Source organism: Ruditapes philippinarum, unplaced genomic scaffold (genome assembly GCF_026571515.1).
Source record: "Ruditapes philippinarum isolate M1 unplaced genomic scaffold, ASM2657151v2 ctg1021_1_1_1_1, whole genome shotgun sequence".
In the NCBI taxonomy this organism is placed as follows: Eukaryota; Metazoa; Mollusca; class Bivalvia; order Venerida; family Veneridae; genus Ruditapes; species Ruditapes philippinarum.
The window spans coordinates 77066-95345 of NW_026864430.1; the positions used below are offsets into that span (position 1 = coordinate 77066).

General features: G+C 25.9%; 1 long non-coding RNA gene across 1 annotated transcript in view; it reads left to right on the forward strand.

The window, feature by feature from the left end:
* Nucleotides 1-304: 304 nt before the first annotated feature.
* The window catches only part of LOC132725532 (uncharacterized), a 61603-nt gene continuing 43627 nt past the window's right edge, over nt 305-18280 (forward strand). Inside the window, exon 1 of the long non-coding RNA XR_009625070.1 lies at nt 305-503. This is a non-coding gene — a long non-coding RNA (uncharacterized LOC132725532). The remainder of the gene's footprint in view (nt 504-18280) is intronic.

Genomic DNA, 18280 nt, shown 5'->3' on the forward strand with positions numbered 1-18280 from the left:
CGAGACATGGTAGCGAGCAGACGACACAAGCGTTCAGTAAAAATACATCTTAAGATTGATCACAACCATTGCACTGCATGCCTCTTAACTTAAAAAATTCAAATACTACTATGAAAGTTAATGGTTAAACTATATTTAGTAGTTTATATGCTCTAAATGTTTTATACATATGTATGATATCGAATAAATGTTATGTTGACAATGCAGAGTTAAAAATAAAAAAAAGTGTCCCAGTTGAAAAACGGCCTAATTGTTACATGCATGTGCAGCCGTTGTTAATCTCTATCGAGTGCATTTTCGTGCACATTCGTATCTGCGCAGTATAATCATGCATTGCGCAATCATGAAATGTTTTAATTTCTGTATGTCATAGTGTTTGGTTGATATAAAGTTGTTGGAACCTATGTTTTAGTTGTCTTTTTGTTATTTTCTTCTCTTGTGGATTATAATATTCATAATAAGGAGTATATACACATACGTACTGGAAATAATAAGCATGAATGGTAAATTTTGTTTACCTTGTTGCTTGCTTATTTTAACATATTTTCATGTTTTGACATTTGGACTTTCAAAGTTTTGCATAAGATGTGTGCATTGTCGCGCACCTTGTATCCAACTGTGATATAAAACGACATTTAGTTAATAAAGAAATAGGAATAATCATTTTCAATTTACATAAAATGCAGAAAGTAATGTAAAATGCACCATTAATGAAATTAGGTCACACAAAATGGTGGAAAACCCTTTCATTTAATCAAGTAATAGCATAAACATGTAGTTTACAACTGTCTATGCTCAGATCCTTTACAAAAATGCAGACGAAGCATACCCGAAGAGAATAAAATAGATTTTTCATTTCAAAAGGATATCGGGGAAAAACAAAAAGTATTCTAAATGAAGCAGACATAAATGATAAATGCTAATGTAAGTGCAATTCAAGACACAGCCAGGCAAAGTTCGAAAGAATATTACTGTGAGTACTCAAATCTGTCTCAAATTTCAATCAAGAAGTAGACAAAAACATCAAACTGTCAGAAAGAGAAAAAATGTTATCACGGGAAGACTCATCTCAGTATTTGGATTACGTCATTCTAACATAATACGCGCTGTCTAGACACTGGGGGCAACCAAGGGGAAACTGCTACATTATTTTATGTGTGGGAATATGCGGTGAACAATCTCACAGTAGTTGCTTAACGAAAAATGCCATGAATAAATTACAGTCTTGTTGGATTGAGAATAGACTTAATAATAACATGAAAACATTAAAAGAACTTACACTTCTAGCTTCAAAAGACTAATGTGATTTTCAAAATCATTTTCGTGTAATTCGTCTTGTTATTTAACATGTGAATACAAACTAAGATAACAGATTGACACTATAAAATTTGAACTAATCACTATTATTAACTTGCTACACATGACCTCTTGATAATATATATGTCATAAAACAGTATAATGTCGTTATCGTCTGCTGTAACTGTGTGAAACTGTTGTAACACACGCAACAATAAATAATAAAGTGAAAGAAGTTGCAAAATTAAATGAAATTATTAACAGATAAAGTAGTTTATTATCTTGATATGATTTTATAAGTTATACACTTTTGTATAAGGCTTAACTACACATATAACATCAAAATATATCTATATTATTTTAAAATCAAATCGAGTTGAAATAGAAATAACATATTAGGATGCAACCTAAAAACTTAAAAGATAATCATTTTAAAATGTCTTTGATTTAAACAAGGAAATTGTCAGTTCCAGTAAACGAAGTCTCCATGTTTTAAAACCTTGTCTTAAATGATAATACCAAAGCAATTTAAAAAGAAATTTACATATATATTTGTGTGTGTTTTTTTTAAAAACAGTTTCTGAATTATTAATTTCAAACCTGAAATTTCTATAATACATTTGTAAATTTTGTAACCAAATGTGTTTTAAATAGAATTTAACAATCATATATTTTGTGTTGTTTGTACAAAAATATTCAGAAAAGCCTTCAAGTCATACAGTGTCATAACATGTATTAAGACTCTAAATTCTGAAGTGTCTAAACAATTGTGGATGTTTTAACCTAACCCTTTTTTTAAGGATTACATAAAATATCCCGTTGTTTTCATAATGAAATTAATCATTTTTCGTGCCAATTCCTGAATTATAAATCATATGAAGTGAAGTCACTTTACCTAATTTACAAGTAGTGTCCTTCCAATTTTGAATAAGTTTACATATAGATTACAATAAATCTATGCAGATTCTAAAATAAAACAATTTATTGTGTTTTACATCATTTCTGTCTAGACTTGAAATGCAATAAATTTTACAATCTAACTTTTGGATACCTAGTTGAATTTAAAATTATAATTATTAGGACCTACAGCCCTTTTTTCTGTAATATTTCCTCATCATTAACGTCATATATGTCTTAAAGAATCCAGAATATATGGCGTTATCTTATTAGTATTCTTAATTTTAAAAATCGTTTTAATTTGACGTCACTTGAAATCTAGATAATCGTGAACATATACACTTTTAAAGACTTTGTACAATTTATTTCTCGAATGTAAATTGCGTGTTTCAAAATTAAAATATCACCCTTTTAAACCCGGTAAATTTTATTTTTCTTTTGTCAAAAATTAGTATCATGCTGAAAGTTGGAAATAAAATACTTTTGCTATTGTTGTAGTTTAATTTGTTGCAATCAGACTTCAAAAATTTGTACAAAAACTTAAGAAAAAGACAGATCACAAATGATTTCCAAATTTAATTGAAATAATTTGTTTTAACTAATACGAAATAGGATCAATTGTTATTTCGGCAAAATTAAAAAATATATAGCATAATTATAAACACAAAATGAATTACTTTTACAATTTTTTAATATTTGTACCTGCCGTTTTAAATATTTAAGTGCATTTTGAATAACTTTCTTATATAATTAATGATGTAACAGGAAAAATGTGTCTTTATGTCATGTTTATAAAGCCAATGACTATATTTTGAACTGACAAATTCATTGAAATGATCGCTTTATTGACCTAATTAAATTTGTTTCAATTTCAATGAAAAATAATTATCAGTTTATTGACCTAATTAAATACGTTTTAATTGTAATGAAAAGAAATTACAGTCATCAATCAACTAATTTCTAAAAGTCGTGTCCTAAATGTCAAATTTAATGAAGTTTCACTTTATAAAAGGTTTATATTGTGATTGATAAAACTGCCTTAGAAAAATGCGTTTTATCTGTTTTATATACAGCTTTCGCAAAAACTAACAAACATTAATGCAAAAGTAAAAAAATGTGTTACATAGAAAATGGTGAATCTTTATTAACATAAACATACTTTTCATGAAAAAATGAACGAATTTTAAAAAATTTAAACTTTATTGATCACTGATAATTGAAAATAGTTTTGAAATATATATAATATTAATTAAAACATAGTAACAAAATTATCTAACTGGTCAGTTAATTTATATATAAAAACAATTTAAAAACATAGATTTTCACGATTGATTTATTGCTTTTTTTTTCGGTTGTAAATTAAAAAAAGAACATATATAAAAACTTTATATAAATACTTTTATACATGTTAAACTTTAGAAATTGATTGCAAACGTTTCATCAATTTTATTGAAAAAGAATAGAATAAAATTTATTTTCAATTATGCGCCTTTATAGGCATACAATCACATAATAATGATATTGTACAAGATGTTCATAACTAAATACATAACAATACTAAAGCTTAATTATGATTAGTAAAATACTTTGTAACAATTAGAAACTGTGTGTATGAGCATAGAGACTCGACAAAGTTAAAAAGTAATTCTAGAAAAAATATACTGTCTATATATTATATAAACAGTATATATTTTTTCTAGAAATACTTTTTACACTATCACAACACTGTGTCGAGTCTGTGTTAAATTAATAATAAATGTACGCTTATATTATGTATGAATTTCACGTTCATTATTCCTTGACTAGTACATTTTGTATAAAAAAAAGAAGCTCTAAATGATTGATCCTAGAATGCATTCATTGGCTGGTTATAATTAGAAATTTTTAAATCATTGATTTTTGAACAATTATCCCTATATTTCGGTTGATTTAGTTTAGATATATGTATATATATATATCAAATAAAACATAACTAAAAATGTTTTATTCACCTATTGTACTTACATTATACACCAAAACATAGATTTAAGTGAATTATTATGAAAAAGTACATTTTCTACGTCGAATTTGATGTCGGATATACATGCCATACCGTTTTGCAATGGTCATTTTGTTGTTGTTTTTGACATGCTGACAATGAAGATTAATATGAAGATGATAGATCTAACAGAACTTGTAACAAAATAAAAGATCCAGTAAAATATAATAGGAATTTTATGTTATTCTTTATATATGTAAAAAATTCTGTAAGTTGTACATTAACTAAAAATATAAGTATTACTTATGCCGAAGATAGAATAAAAAAATATTTGAATTTGGTTTCAATAAATTACATAATTTAGCAATAACAACAACAACAACAACAACAATAATAATTATAATAATAATAATAATAAAGTTTATAAAAAGACAACCAATAATTTAAATATTTCGCATCATCTTTCATGGAGATAAAGATAAATTAAATTGCTTGCTAAAGGGAAGCAACTCCTTTTTTCGTAAAAATGAAATAAGGTTTAATGTCATGGACAATATACGCAATATTTTTGGTCGTATTTCATAAAATCTCAGGATTTTAAATGTAAAAAAAAAAAAACATTTAAAACAAACAATCATGAATATGCTTTTTTATGCAAAATCTATTACCACAATTAACAATTAAAAATTAACCTGCAATTTGACCCGACGTTTTCAAAGTATCTTTGACGGACTGCAAGAAATCTAAACTGGAAAATTCACTTACAAAATCTGCTTAGAATTGATTGATATGACCAAGATTATAGATAAAATGTAAGTTTTACTCCTAAAGTTTTGAAACTACAAAATAAAAACTAAAGACCCCGGAATCATAATATTTGTCAGATGTTACTGTCACAATATGAAATCTTACTATCTTTCAAGAATTTATTAATATGGGTTGATAAATGCTCAATTTTGTGTGGTTCTTTCTAGTATATGTTCTCATATTGCCACGCTGCCAATTCATTTCAAGTAATATTTATTTTTACCTACCTTTTTGACAAAGATATTTTAATATAATGCATAGTTTTCAATATCTAAATGTTAATTTCATTTAAAATTTTAATAAAAACATTTTGCAAAACTGCTTGCAATTTTATGTATATAAGACACAATAATATTCCAATTTAAGTTCAATTTATAAATATAATAGTGGACGTGCATCATGTTCACCTTTGCAGACAAGCGGAAATTACGATATACTTTTTAAAGACATTCTTATCTTGTCTGTAAACTAAAAACATGAACTTACTTTTCATATTTCTAATTTTAAATAAGCATTGTGATCGTGCGAAAGGTCGTGCTGGGTCGAGCTGTGTCATTATCAAATTACCTTTGCTAGTAATTTTAAACATTTTCATATAGAAAAGTTATGAAAACAGAAAACTTATGATTTAATATGTATAGACAGATGACTTTAATGAATATTCCCGTTATCATTTTTACATTATTTGTATTTTAACAACTGAAATTATTTTCCGATTCATTTGTTATTTTTTATAAAGATTTCATACATAAATCTTAAAAAGAAATTATGCTTTACTGACGTTTCATAATCTAATAAGTGTGTTTTGTTTGTAAATATAAGATAAAATTAAGTAGACATGATTTTTTTTATTTAATGCATAATAAAAAGAACAATTGTATTTAAAACGTAAACTACTATAAGTCATTTATATATTTTTTATATATTTTCTGAAAGAAACATGTAAATTGAAATTATTTATTCATATAAAAATGTTTAAGTCTGAAGTTGAAATTATAAAGAATTAAATGTCATATTCTCTATTTGCGGTGCCTATGCCTGAATAAATAGTTGATAATTTTATGTTCTCACGGTCCACATGAACCTTTACAAAGGCATTTAACAAAGCATGACATAATGTTATTTTATGTTTCAAAGACATATGATATTTTAAATTTTCAAAGTTTGATGAAAGTTTAGGAGGAAAAATGCAATGTTTAATCTTAACTCATTGTAATGTTCCATGAATTAATTAATCAACACGTCTTTACAATAACGGAACAATCATCACAATAATATTTGTAAAGGTAATATAAGTAAAAATAATAGCTTTTAATTTATTAATAAAGATACATTTTGAATGAATTATTCTGCAACTCAACGAGGAAAAACACGTGTAAATTATATATTTTCAACTTTATTTTTACTCTTTCATTTTATGAAGTTTAAGTCAGAATTCATACAGAAATATACCGTGAGACAGTGTTAGTAAAGTAACATACAAATCATATACTCGTATTTTCAAGATACCACTTTCCACAAAAAATATTGCTACATTTCAGCATGTTTTTTATTTGATCACTTTGAAAACAATCTTAATAAATAAACAATATAACAAAATATGTTTCATAGAAAGGGAAACATGTTTCTCAGCATGCTAAAGATTAAGCCATCTTTGAATTTTTATGTAATATATTGTAAACGGCGACTTTGTTTTAAATCAGTAAACAGTTTTATAAGAAACATACCTTCAGGTAAGATTGTTAAGGACTTTGTTTCCAAATGTACATTGTATCTTATATTAACTTCCAAATAATAACTTTTAAAATTTCAACCATGGGCAAACGAATTCAAAGAAATAAGCCAGATGTATATAACAACAATCTAGAATTGTATAGCAACAAGATTTATAAGAAATTATTAATATAACAATATACGTAAAACAATTATTTTTTACAAACACGTAAAAGATATGTAAAAGAATAAAGTGATTGAAATCGAAATTATAAAAAAAGAAATAGCAGTGTTTTGTCCCGATTTCTCCTGTACTATAAGTATAAATATGTATAATGAAATTCAACCTTTTTAATTTAAAGACTAACTGTAAATTAAATAAGTTAACAAGTGTGCATTGGCATATCAAATTTTTAAACATCGGAAAACATAAGATTTGTGCACAAAAGAAAAATACATGTGCTTTCTACCTTCATATACATTTCAAGTTTCATTATTTTTTTGTATACAGTAGAATCCGACTAATAAAACTAAACATAATAATATTTTATTAAATACTACATGTACTAGGATTTTCTAATCAGAACATTGTTGTTACACAGTTCTGGCTTGTTTCTTTGAATTTGCTAAATTCTGTTTGAGTTTGAAACATTAAAAGTGGTCGGATACTGTATCATCAAGCTAGAATACTGGATTAACAATACTTTATATTAAAGAAAATTTAACATGATATATGCAAATTTTGTAGATTCAAGATGGAACGAAAGTATTTTGTCTATTTTCTTTTTCTTTTAAAAGGGATAATATATATTAAACTTTCTGCTTAGGATTTAGAATTATATGTAACATTTTTTTGAGACGATAAGGTGAAATAAACACTTCAGGTAAATGTCCATTAAATTCTAGTGACAAAAAGAAGAAAAAGAGTAATATTTTCGCCCCCAAAAAATGAGTATTTCGTGAAGATATATAATTGTAAGAAATGAAACGTGTTCAAATTTCTTTTTTTCCGAATTCATACGGAGAAAATGTTATCTTGAATTTACAAAACTGCTTTTTAAAGTTAATTTCTATCACTTTTCTATCATACAAACACCTTAAAAGATCATTTCTTTAGTTGAAAAGTGCTTTCTTCCGTGTTCTTATCATATATTATAATAAAGATGTTTATAAAAACAATTTACACTTCACTTTCACGTCTAACAAGTTTTCATATTCATAATTGCGGTTAATATTATTTGTACCGCAAATTAGATTCACCACCATTTATCTGTATCATTTATCGTTATGATGCATAAAATAACGCTTTTCCTTTCATTGAAAACATATCAATTTTATGTAAGTTTTCGAGTGGTACAAAAAACCAAAATATATAAAATAAATGATACATTCAAACCAAAATGTCGCAAATTTCCGCAATGCGCAAATGCGTCGTTTTTCCTACTTTTAAACAACGATATGCTCACCGTGGAAAATGCAAATAAGTGAAGAATTTAAGAATTTCTAAAACAATATGCTATTTATAATTCTAAGATTTGAAATATTTCAGAAACTAAACTGTATATAAATGTCTAACATTTTAAGAACGACACATATCCGCCATATGCGGTGATCCAATTTTTATTTCAAGCGAAGCATGCATCCATATTTACACGATATACATGCGTGTGATTAAAAAAGCATTTACAAGAATATTTCGAAATAAATCATGCCTTAACATGGGTATAAAATAATAAACTTACATGCGTCCTTTCGAATTTCTTCAAGGTGAACTGCGTCGACCCGTTCGGCAAACAAACACCGTCAGTTTCAGTGCAAACGCGCGCTCTGAAAGCAAAGGGAGATAATTCAAATGTATGCAGGCATCTCCTCATTACTATTCAGCTATTGGTGCCAATTATGTACATGCGTTTTCTAGCTCATTATTTTTCTTACAGTTACAAAATTTTGCATTGGCAATTAGATTTTATGCGAACAATGTAATAGACATATTATTATATTAGATTTTAACAGATTCACTTAAAATCCAAGCAAATACTTATATGCATAACGATTGATAATTATATCGTAGGTTCTGGTTTTTTGTTTGCTACGGTCAGACCTCCAAATTTGCACTTTAATTGGTCATACTGCAAATGTCCGAATTCGTCATTTGTCTACATGTACATGATGTTATATTTATTGATAGTACTTGAATGGTCTATAACTTCAAACATAGATGTTGGTGGCCGCTAAAGTTCATTATGTCATAATATTCTGTATATCTTTATACACATTAATAAATAATTTTGTTCCTTAATTAAGAAAGAACGATAAACCATTTGTAATATTCTGCGATGAATTTTGAACACTAAAAGAAAAAATTCAAAGAAAATCCACCTTTTATTTTTGGATAAAGTCAACCCATATACTAACTATTGACCGGAGCGGTGGTAAATATATATATATATATTCATGTTGAGGCCGTTCGGTGAATTGAAAACTTTTACCAGAAATTGTAAATATTTCTTTATATTTGAATGAAAAAATACGATAGATTTTTTAAAAATGTAGCTGATAAAACAATAAAAAAAGAATATTGAAATATGTTTAAAAATTTATTAACCTTTTGAATAAATTTTATGACTATCTTTATCTTTGTTGTATTTCATTTCATTTAAGAAACCGAATAGTTAATGCTCACGACAATATTTATTGAAAGCCCGAAATTTTATGGATAGTTTTTTAATTCATTCCTTGCTAGACAATTAACACATACACATTTCATATATGTATATTTCTAGTTTTCATAAATTTAACCATGACAATTAACTCCAATGGCCATTTGTGTCTCACCGCTGATTAAGAAATCGTGTTGGATACGTGGATTGACCGCCGAGGTATAACCAAACATTTGTTGAATTTACCGTAAAATTATTAAAATAGTAAACAGAAAAGCTACATAATTTTTCAATTTCAAAATGTCAATCAATTTTGTATTATTTTAAAAAAGATTCAAGAACAGCATATTTATCATATCTTTGATTAGTAATAAATTTATACCTTTCTTTACCTTTTCACGCGAGACACCTTATGCTATCTTTCTACAAATACTTTTATATTTATAATTTATACATTTAATTATTTACCAAAATTATACAGATTTCTGCTTTTTATACGGTTTGGTGTAAAAATGTTTTCATATGCATTTGCATATTGCAATCTAAGAAATTTATTTAAGTTCTTAATAATTTTAAATTCCCGCTTTCATATGGTGTAACTGTTAACGTTTACTTTAGACAGACACTTAAATGATACTTTAACTTTGGTCCCAACATTTTTACGTGCATTTTAAATTGTTAATGATATCATGATGATACTTTATGATATTATTTAAGGTACATTTACCTATGATATAAATATCATTGAACTAGAATTTAGCACAAAAAACTATCTAAAAATTATGCAATATTATATTTGCGATTTATATGTTAATTAATCACATTTTTAATGTATTAAAACATTAGTGCGACAACATTTATACGTATTATTATAAATGTAAGTTCTACCATTTATACCCTTAATAATAATTTAAGCAAAACTATACATTAAAAATTTCAGGATTTCAATAGCGATGCATGTTCTTTTTAACTATATCATTATATATATTAGACTGTTTTCGTATGTGAAGAATGCATTTATATTACTTTTATCGTTTGTTTTAAAAATATCATAAAATTTATCAAAATAAGCAAAACAGAAACAAATATCAACGATTAAAGGTAGCTTAAAGAAGATATCAATTGATTAAAACTGAAAATAAAGATTATAGCGCATGATCTGAAATATTTTTGATACAAAAAGTTAATGTCCAAAAAAGGTAAACCTTGTAAAAACACATCTTTTAACATTAGCATTTTAAATATCGTATTTTATAGTAAATGATATTATATAAGATAATAAAATCATGAATGTATAAACATACATATATCAATAGTTATTCGAGAAAACCGTTTATATAACATTGAATATTCTTATAAAAATATGTGACGATTATCAACTGTGTCAACAAGAAAATTAGAATTTTTTGTTGATTTATTCTGAAATTCTAATAGAACTTTTGCTGTATGATTTATTCTTAATAAATGAATATTTGTGTCTTTTGTTTAAATATATAATTTTTATATCATATTTATGTACATTGGCAATATTGTCGCCGATTTGTTGAACTTTGAATAGTAACTAGTATAGCAAATAATATTAATAATATATTTATTTTAACTGTAAAACAGTATGGTTCTTTTTAACGCGCCAGTTTTAATTAATATTGTAATTAGATATAACTTTCTAAAATACTGTATAAAACGTTATAACACTTAAGATTACGTAATATATGTCATTAAGTGTTCAACTGTTCAATGTATATTGTTTTATAATATTATATAATAATATCATTATTATCACCACCACAGATGGCACGTATTAAACGTTTTTTCACATTAACATATGCTTGAAAGGATAATTATTGTTTGGAAAGCTCCAATGTTTAGGTATACAATTGTTTTTAATTTTATGTATGTTTTTAATGAAAATAAATCAATCATGTAAATGTTGTAACATATTTTAGGTATATTAATTAAAATATATTACACATACTTATTTATTATTATAAGTTGGTGCTACTTTAAAATCAAGTGTAAAATCAAAATGTTTCAATAAAGTCATTACATATTCAATGTATTTATTTTTAAAATTGTTCATTTAAAATTGAAGATAAAGCAATATATTTTGTAGCCATCCTAATACTAATTTCAATGCACAACAATATTTGCTGAATACACAAACTATATCCAATGTAAATTATTTCAGGTTCTCATGCAATTTGATAATTTAATCGACATGAAATTGTAAATATTATATGTTATTTTAATTAATCCGACAAGTGCTGATATGTGGTGGGGTGTAATGTTTGGTTAGCCACAGACACACATCTATTACCTATATGCGGAGTTTTGTTACTCTGTAATTATTTTAATGTTAATACCTGTATTAACTTTGAGGTTAGAATGTTAATGTTGTATAATGGTTCTAGTTTTGTATTAATGTTGCTTTCAAAGGCTTGCACGACAATGTGTGATTCCAAAACGGTCCTTTCACTTCTTTACAAATGCAATTTAGATAGATTTATGTCTGAAATATAGTCTCAATATTCAAAATTATTCTTGATTATACTTATATAGATAATACTCTATATTTATTAAATATTGCTTGCTTAAAATAAACACGATTTAAAACATGAGCAAATCCTTGCTGCTGAAATTGTTTCACGACGCTATCTGTTTGAATCGTTTGAAGAGTTCGTTAGAAACTTTTAATGACACAATTAAATCTTGAGAATAAAGGACAATACATTGATATTTAGAAATGCCAAGTCTTACATTAATTAAAACTGTGAACATATTTTAGTGATATTTCTAAATTCAAAAGTTTTACCATTTTGAAAAAGTACGATTCGTTTTCAAAGAACTCGACGAGTATACAAATGAAAATATAAACATATACATTAATCTATATATAAATGGAAATATAACACTAAAATGTACATTCCCTTTTCAAAACAACTCATTACATTGTCATTTATTTTTCGCGATTTAGACATGATGCACCTGTTGTTGAAGAAACAAAACGAATTAAAATTAAATCCGAAACACGAAAATGCAGTCAAAAGATATAAATGAAGATAAGTTCAAATGTCATACGCCTTCCTTATACAGTAAAATAAATATGACTCATATCTTTTAAATTTATCCTAACATTTGTAAGAATATGTCTAACATTTTGATTTTAATAAAATGTGTTTGGTTTTAACGTCATTTTTTGTTTATATACTTTCATATGATACTGGTTTAAACATATTTTGTCCCGATTATAGATACTAATAAACAATAATACACATATAAATGAAATCATATATTCAAAGAAAGGGATAAGAACAACAGACAAATGCAGATTAAATTCTTCTCCTTTTTATTAATTAAATATATATAATGGGTTAAGTTATGTACCCATTAAATATTTTGAAATAACAGTAATATAAATATTTAAAAAAAATTAGAATAACCGATAGTAATAGTATCGAGCATAGCAAAGGACTTATAATGTATTGTTGAAGGTAAAGTCAAAGAAAAAATAAACATGTAAGCAAAACAGAGAGTAGGGACAAAATGTTGTTTCAAATGAATGAGATGAAGTATTTCATATGTTAATATCTATTTAATTGCATTGAAAATATCAACCATTAAAAGGTAAAATGTCTCCCGTTCGTTGCCTTTCCAAAATTTATTTGAGAATAATCAATATAAGGAGTCATCTAACTCTTTTGTGTAGTATGTCATATGTATACAATGTACATTTCTTTACAATAAAACGATATACATATACGTCCATAATTTACTGTACATCGGTGTATTCAGAAAAAATCAATATCCAAAAAGGCAAACATATGTATATATAAAATAAGTTGAATAAGGACTCTGACATTTAAAGTTTTTTAAAAAGGGTTTTCTTTAGACGTTCGTTAACACCAGTAATTGTGATATCATTACTTTACAATTGTTCACTGTTTTCTATCATATTTTTGTAATACTTCAAATGTAATTGTAAAAACTGTGAACATCTTATTTCACCATATCTAGATTTTCTAAAATGAAGGATCAAAATAATGTTCTTTTAACTTATATCATTCATTCTGTCTTTGATAAGTTTGAGCTCTTCATAACGTTCATTTCATCATACATAATTTACTTCTGTTGTTCTTTTTAAATTGGACTTTTTTAAATCCTACATTCAGTTTAAAATTTGTTTGTGGATAAAGGCATTTACTGTTTCCCAGTTGTTTTACATTGTACCAATTCATTTTTGTAAATCTTTAAAGGTAGAAAGAAAATGATTTCCATCTGCATATATCGACCTGTCTCGTGTCCAAATATTGTATTTAATAAGCTTTGAATAATATCTTTTCTTAAAGAAGGTACTAAACTTTTTTTTTATATATTCACCGTTTTTAAGAGAAAATGATCCCTTTTACATTTCCCGTTTGACAATTGTGTATTAATATTCAATGACATGCCAAAGTTGGTTATTTAGATAGATTTCCCCTTAGAAATATTGCTCAAAAACATGTCAGTGTGGTTAAAATACCGTATTGTATCTACCCCATAGTTTACGTTAAATTGAATTCTATTTCTATTTTAAGCAGACAGGTGCTCAGAAGATTTCATAAAATATTAAAAGTGTTTGAATAGCTGATTTTTATATATTAATATTTACATATAAACAACAACAGATCATATTGTGTAATATACCTTCATTTAATTTCAAATTGAATATAGCTCGATCTGATAAAATGTTTAATTTAACATTTAAAAACAGTACAATTATGTTGTTTTCATAACCGTATGGTCGTTTCGTCAAAGAGTTGTAACATACAATGTCTATGTATATAAATATACATGAATATTGTATGTAAACAGAATAAAATGTTCCGAAATGGATTGGGACTTGTCCAACTCGCTTTCTTTCATTCCACGTTTTCAGTTATCATTTCAATTATAATATAAATACTGATTTACAATCAACATACTTCAAATATATAGCTTTATAAACAGATGAATTTAATTACAGTGATTAAGTTCATCGCATTTAAAAGGTAAAAAAATTAAACTATTCTTGTATTAAATATATGCTAGTTTTTGTATTATAATTATGTATTGTTCATAATATATAGCATAATGATGTATTTACCTATATCAAATTTTATTCGGGATAAAGGGGACGTAAAATTAAAATATGATCTGTTCTTTTCATGTCCCTTTGCTATTTAAAAATGCATTGGCCTGTAAGTAATAAACAATTACCGTTATCTAGGATATTTTGTTAAAATAAGAAAAAAAACCTATATTATTTAAATACAACCTAAACGAGCAAAACATAACAGCTGATAATGATTAATTTTTTGAAAACATTTTTAAAATCCCATAATGTTTGGTAAAATATAAAAGACAGATATCTAAAATGATAAGCCGATATCCCTTTGTTATTTAAAGGGTCATCAGAGAAACAGTTGTCGGAGACAAAGGTCAAAGAAAAGACAAAATGGAACATAGAATAGTATCAATTTCAGAAACAATTATTTGTCAACCCTTAAATGATTTGTCGATATGATTTAGCTCGTGATATTAAAGTGTTGCTGAATGAATTCACATATTTACTCCAAAATTATTAATGACAGAGTAAACCTTATATTAACAACCCTCATGTTTAGATAACTAAAGCAAGAATACCCGTTTTTAGAATTTGAAAAATGACAATTTAAGAAATAAAACTTGAAAGCATTAGAAGTCCATACGGAAGAAGTATTAAGAAAAGATATACATGTACATTGTACTTATACTCATATTAGTACACCATGTGTCTAAAATTTGTACAGAGTTGTCCATTTTTAGACTTGGTGAATTTATAATGATAATTTAAGTATTAAGAAATCGATTAAAATACATCAAATTATAAAATTGCATTCTTCTAATACAAATACCATTGAGGACAATAAGGAAGTTAGTAGAGGTATAAGTCTAAAAATAATCATCCAAATTTATTTTTAAAAAATCAGTAGAAAACCACCATTCTATCAAAAAAGATTCAAGATATATGCATTCCATGCAAATTAAAGCAGAATCCATCGACTTCAATATATTAATTTTAAGCATCCTAGGGGTAACAGATTCCAGATGGGCTACAATGTTCACTATTTAGTAAAGACATACAATATTATAGACATTTGTCCTTAAAAGATAACTGATTTTGTCGTGAATGAAAGCTGCACTTGATATGATTTATTTACGTTTAAAATGCACAACAATACACGTTTAGAAAAAGTCATGTCCATTTAAGATATTTAGCGTGGTGATGGTAAAGAAAAATAAACTAAATCACCAAATACTGTTGATAAATGCAAAGGTCACACTAACTGAATTTTTCTTATTAAACTCAAAAATGATTTTAGAATACGATTGAACCATACAGTCGATGTTGTATAATCGCATTTTAAATAATTCTTTTTTTTGTGCTTAAAGTTTTTATTACATGCAAGAATCATTTATGACAATTGTATTTTATAATTTTGATAACAATTAGTGAATAAGGTACGTAATTTTCTTGGATACTTACACTTATTACATAATATAGAAAAATTCACCCATTTGAGATCATGTACCTTGTCATATATAGTAAAGGATGTATTTGATATTTTAAAATAAACTTTTCTAAGTTATAATGAATGTGCAACGGTATCCATGCTTTAAATCATTTGCCATTACAATACGTAAAAAGTGACAACCGAAAGCATATGAATTTCTATCGACATCGACTGTTTAAAGACGTCTGAATCCTATCAACCACAGTACCTAGGTAGAATATAAAGTCATTTTATGTATTTTTTGAAGTAGTATTTCATTTTTGAAAAAGCTATATGATAGATCTGCTCGAAAGGCAATACGATGATCAGATTAAGTATATTTGCTACAAATAATTAATTAATATCATTGGTGTACTTTTGTTCTTGGTTTTTCAGTACGATTTCTATTTTAGAAGAAAGATAGTGAAATTTGTCAGCCTAAAGACAAGGTAATTTTTTATGGTCAACATGTTTAAAACACAAAAGATATTTACCAGACTCAAAGTATTAATTTCATATAACTTAAGAATTTTAAACATATTTCCATACATTTTGGGACAAAACAAATATTACTTTATAAAAAGAGTATCTCAGATACAAATAAGCTGTTATATATGTTTATAGGTAGTTAAAGCTCTGTTAAATGTCAAAACAAAGAAATAATAATAGTTATTAAAATAACATTTTAAGACTTTAGGCCTTACAATCTTCACCTTGGTGCAATTTCAATTTTCAGACTTAAATGTACTGTATAAACAATAATTATTATTTCTAGCTATAACATAGCATTCTTTAAAAATTGATACTAGATTTACAGATGTCTCCCTACTTTTGCAGAAAATGATTAGTTCATTCTTTTGACAAAACACTGAATATGTCATAAATGAAATTTTTAATTCCAATATTTTCTTCATAATTTTATATCTTTCGAGTATCAAACTCAGTTCGTTAATTATTAATATATATTTGTATTTGTAAAAAGAAAAAGACATACTTAATTTCATATTTCACCAAAATTACTTTTTTGTTAAATGAAACATTAGGCACAATGTTGTCATTGGGACAGACGCACGTAAAGTGATCAAATGCTCGGTAAAATCAAAATTACACACAAAAAGTTTTAGGTATTTTTTAAAATCAATCATATATACTTCTGTACATTCGTTTTAAGGAAGACATGCTTGAAACTATCAATATACCGAGTTATAAGTAAAATAAAATTTAAGTAAGTTGTTCTTTAAAACTAAAGCCTTTCTAGACATGTCCAGATGAAATCATAAATCTTTCCCTCACAAAGTATAATTGCATTATTTATTTTATAATTCAATTCATGATATCTTTCCTTAACTTTTTCAAATTATTAAGGTGAATTCCATGTGAATATCATGTACACATTTTCCATATTCCCGCGACAACATAATATTTAATTACATTTATCAAATCTTAGATTTTATCTATATCCTGCTTATTGTGCATGTATTTATCAAGATACATTGATATACTGTACAAAAACACGAATTAACTAGCTTGTTTGTATTTATATTATGTGCAAGACATATGGTCAAATGTTTCTGAACAGAGATTGAACAATTTCAAACTATAGATATACATGTATATACTTTCAATATTGTTAATAAAGGGACAAAACAAATTTCTGAATTTCATTTGACTATCATATTATGTTTTTTTTCCATGTTTTGTTTTCAATGTAAAATGTGCTTTATAAAATAGACCATAAAATGTTGATTTGTTGCTTTTAAAATTGCTTCATAACACATACTCAGTTTAAATAAGTCTATAAGAAATGAAAAAATAATTTAAGATTTTATATTATACATGTATATCCTTGTTACATTTATCTATCTATAGATATATAAACATGTACATAAGAAAACTATTTGTTAAAGAATATTCATGAAATTCAAATATGCACATTCAAAATAACAAAGGTGAGCTGTAGAAGTCATAAATCTATTACAAAAGGCCTTGACAATATGATCTTATAGTTAGATAATAAAACAAATAAAGTGAGACCTCTTTTAATATACACAACATTTATAATTCATAAAATGTTAAAATCTTGTTCTTCAGAAATAGCCCATGACTCAAAAGTTCTATTTGAAAAAAACCCTGTAGTTAGGTTATTAGCCTGCTAGTGAAATTATTTCAAAAACTAAGAACTGACACTTCTCAAAGAAAATATGTAAGATCGAAAAACGACAAAGTATCAACAGAAAAATGTTGGTCATTTTTAAACAATAATCTAAATTTTAAAATGGTACTATATTTACTGTTGGTTTATTTTTATAAATACAATTAAAGTTAAATGAAATTGACAGCTCTAATCCTAATCATACTTGGTTCAAGATCCCATTAAC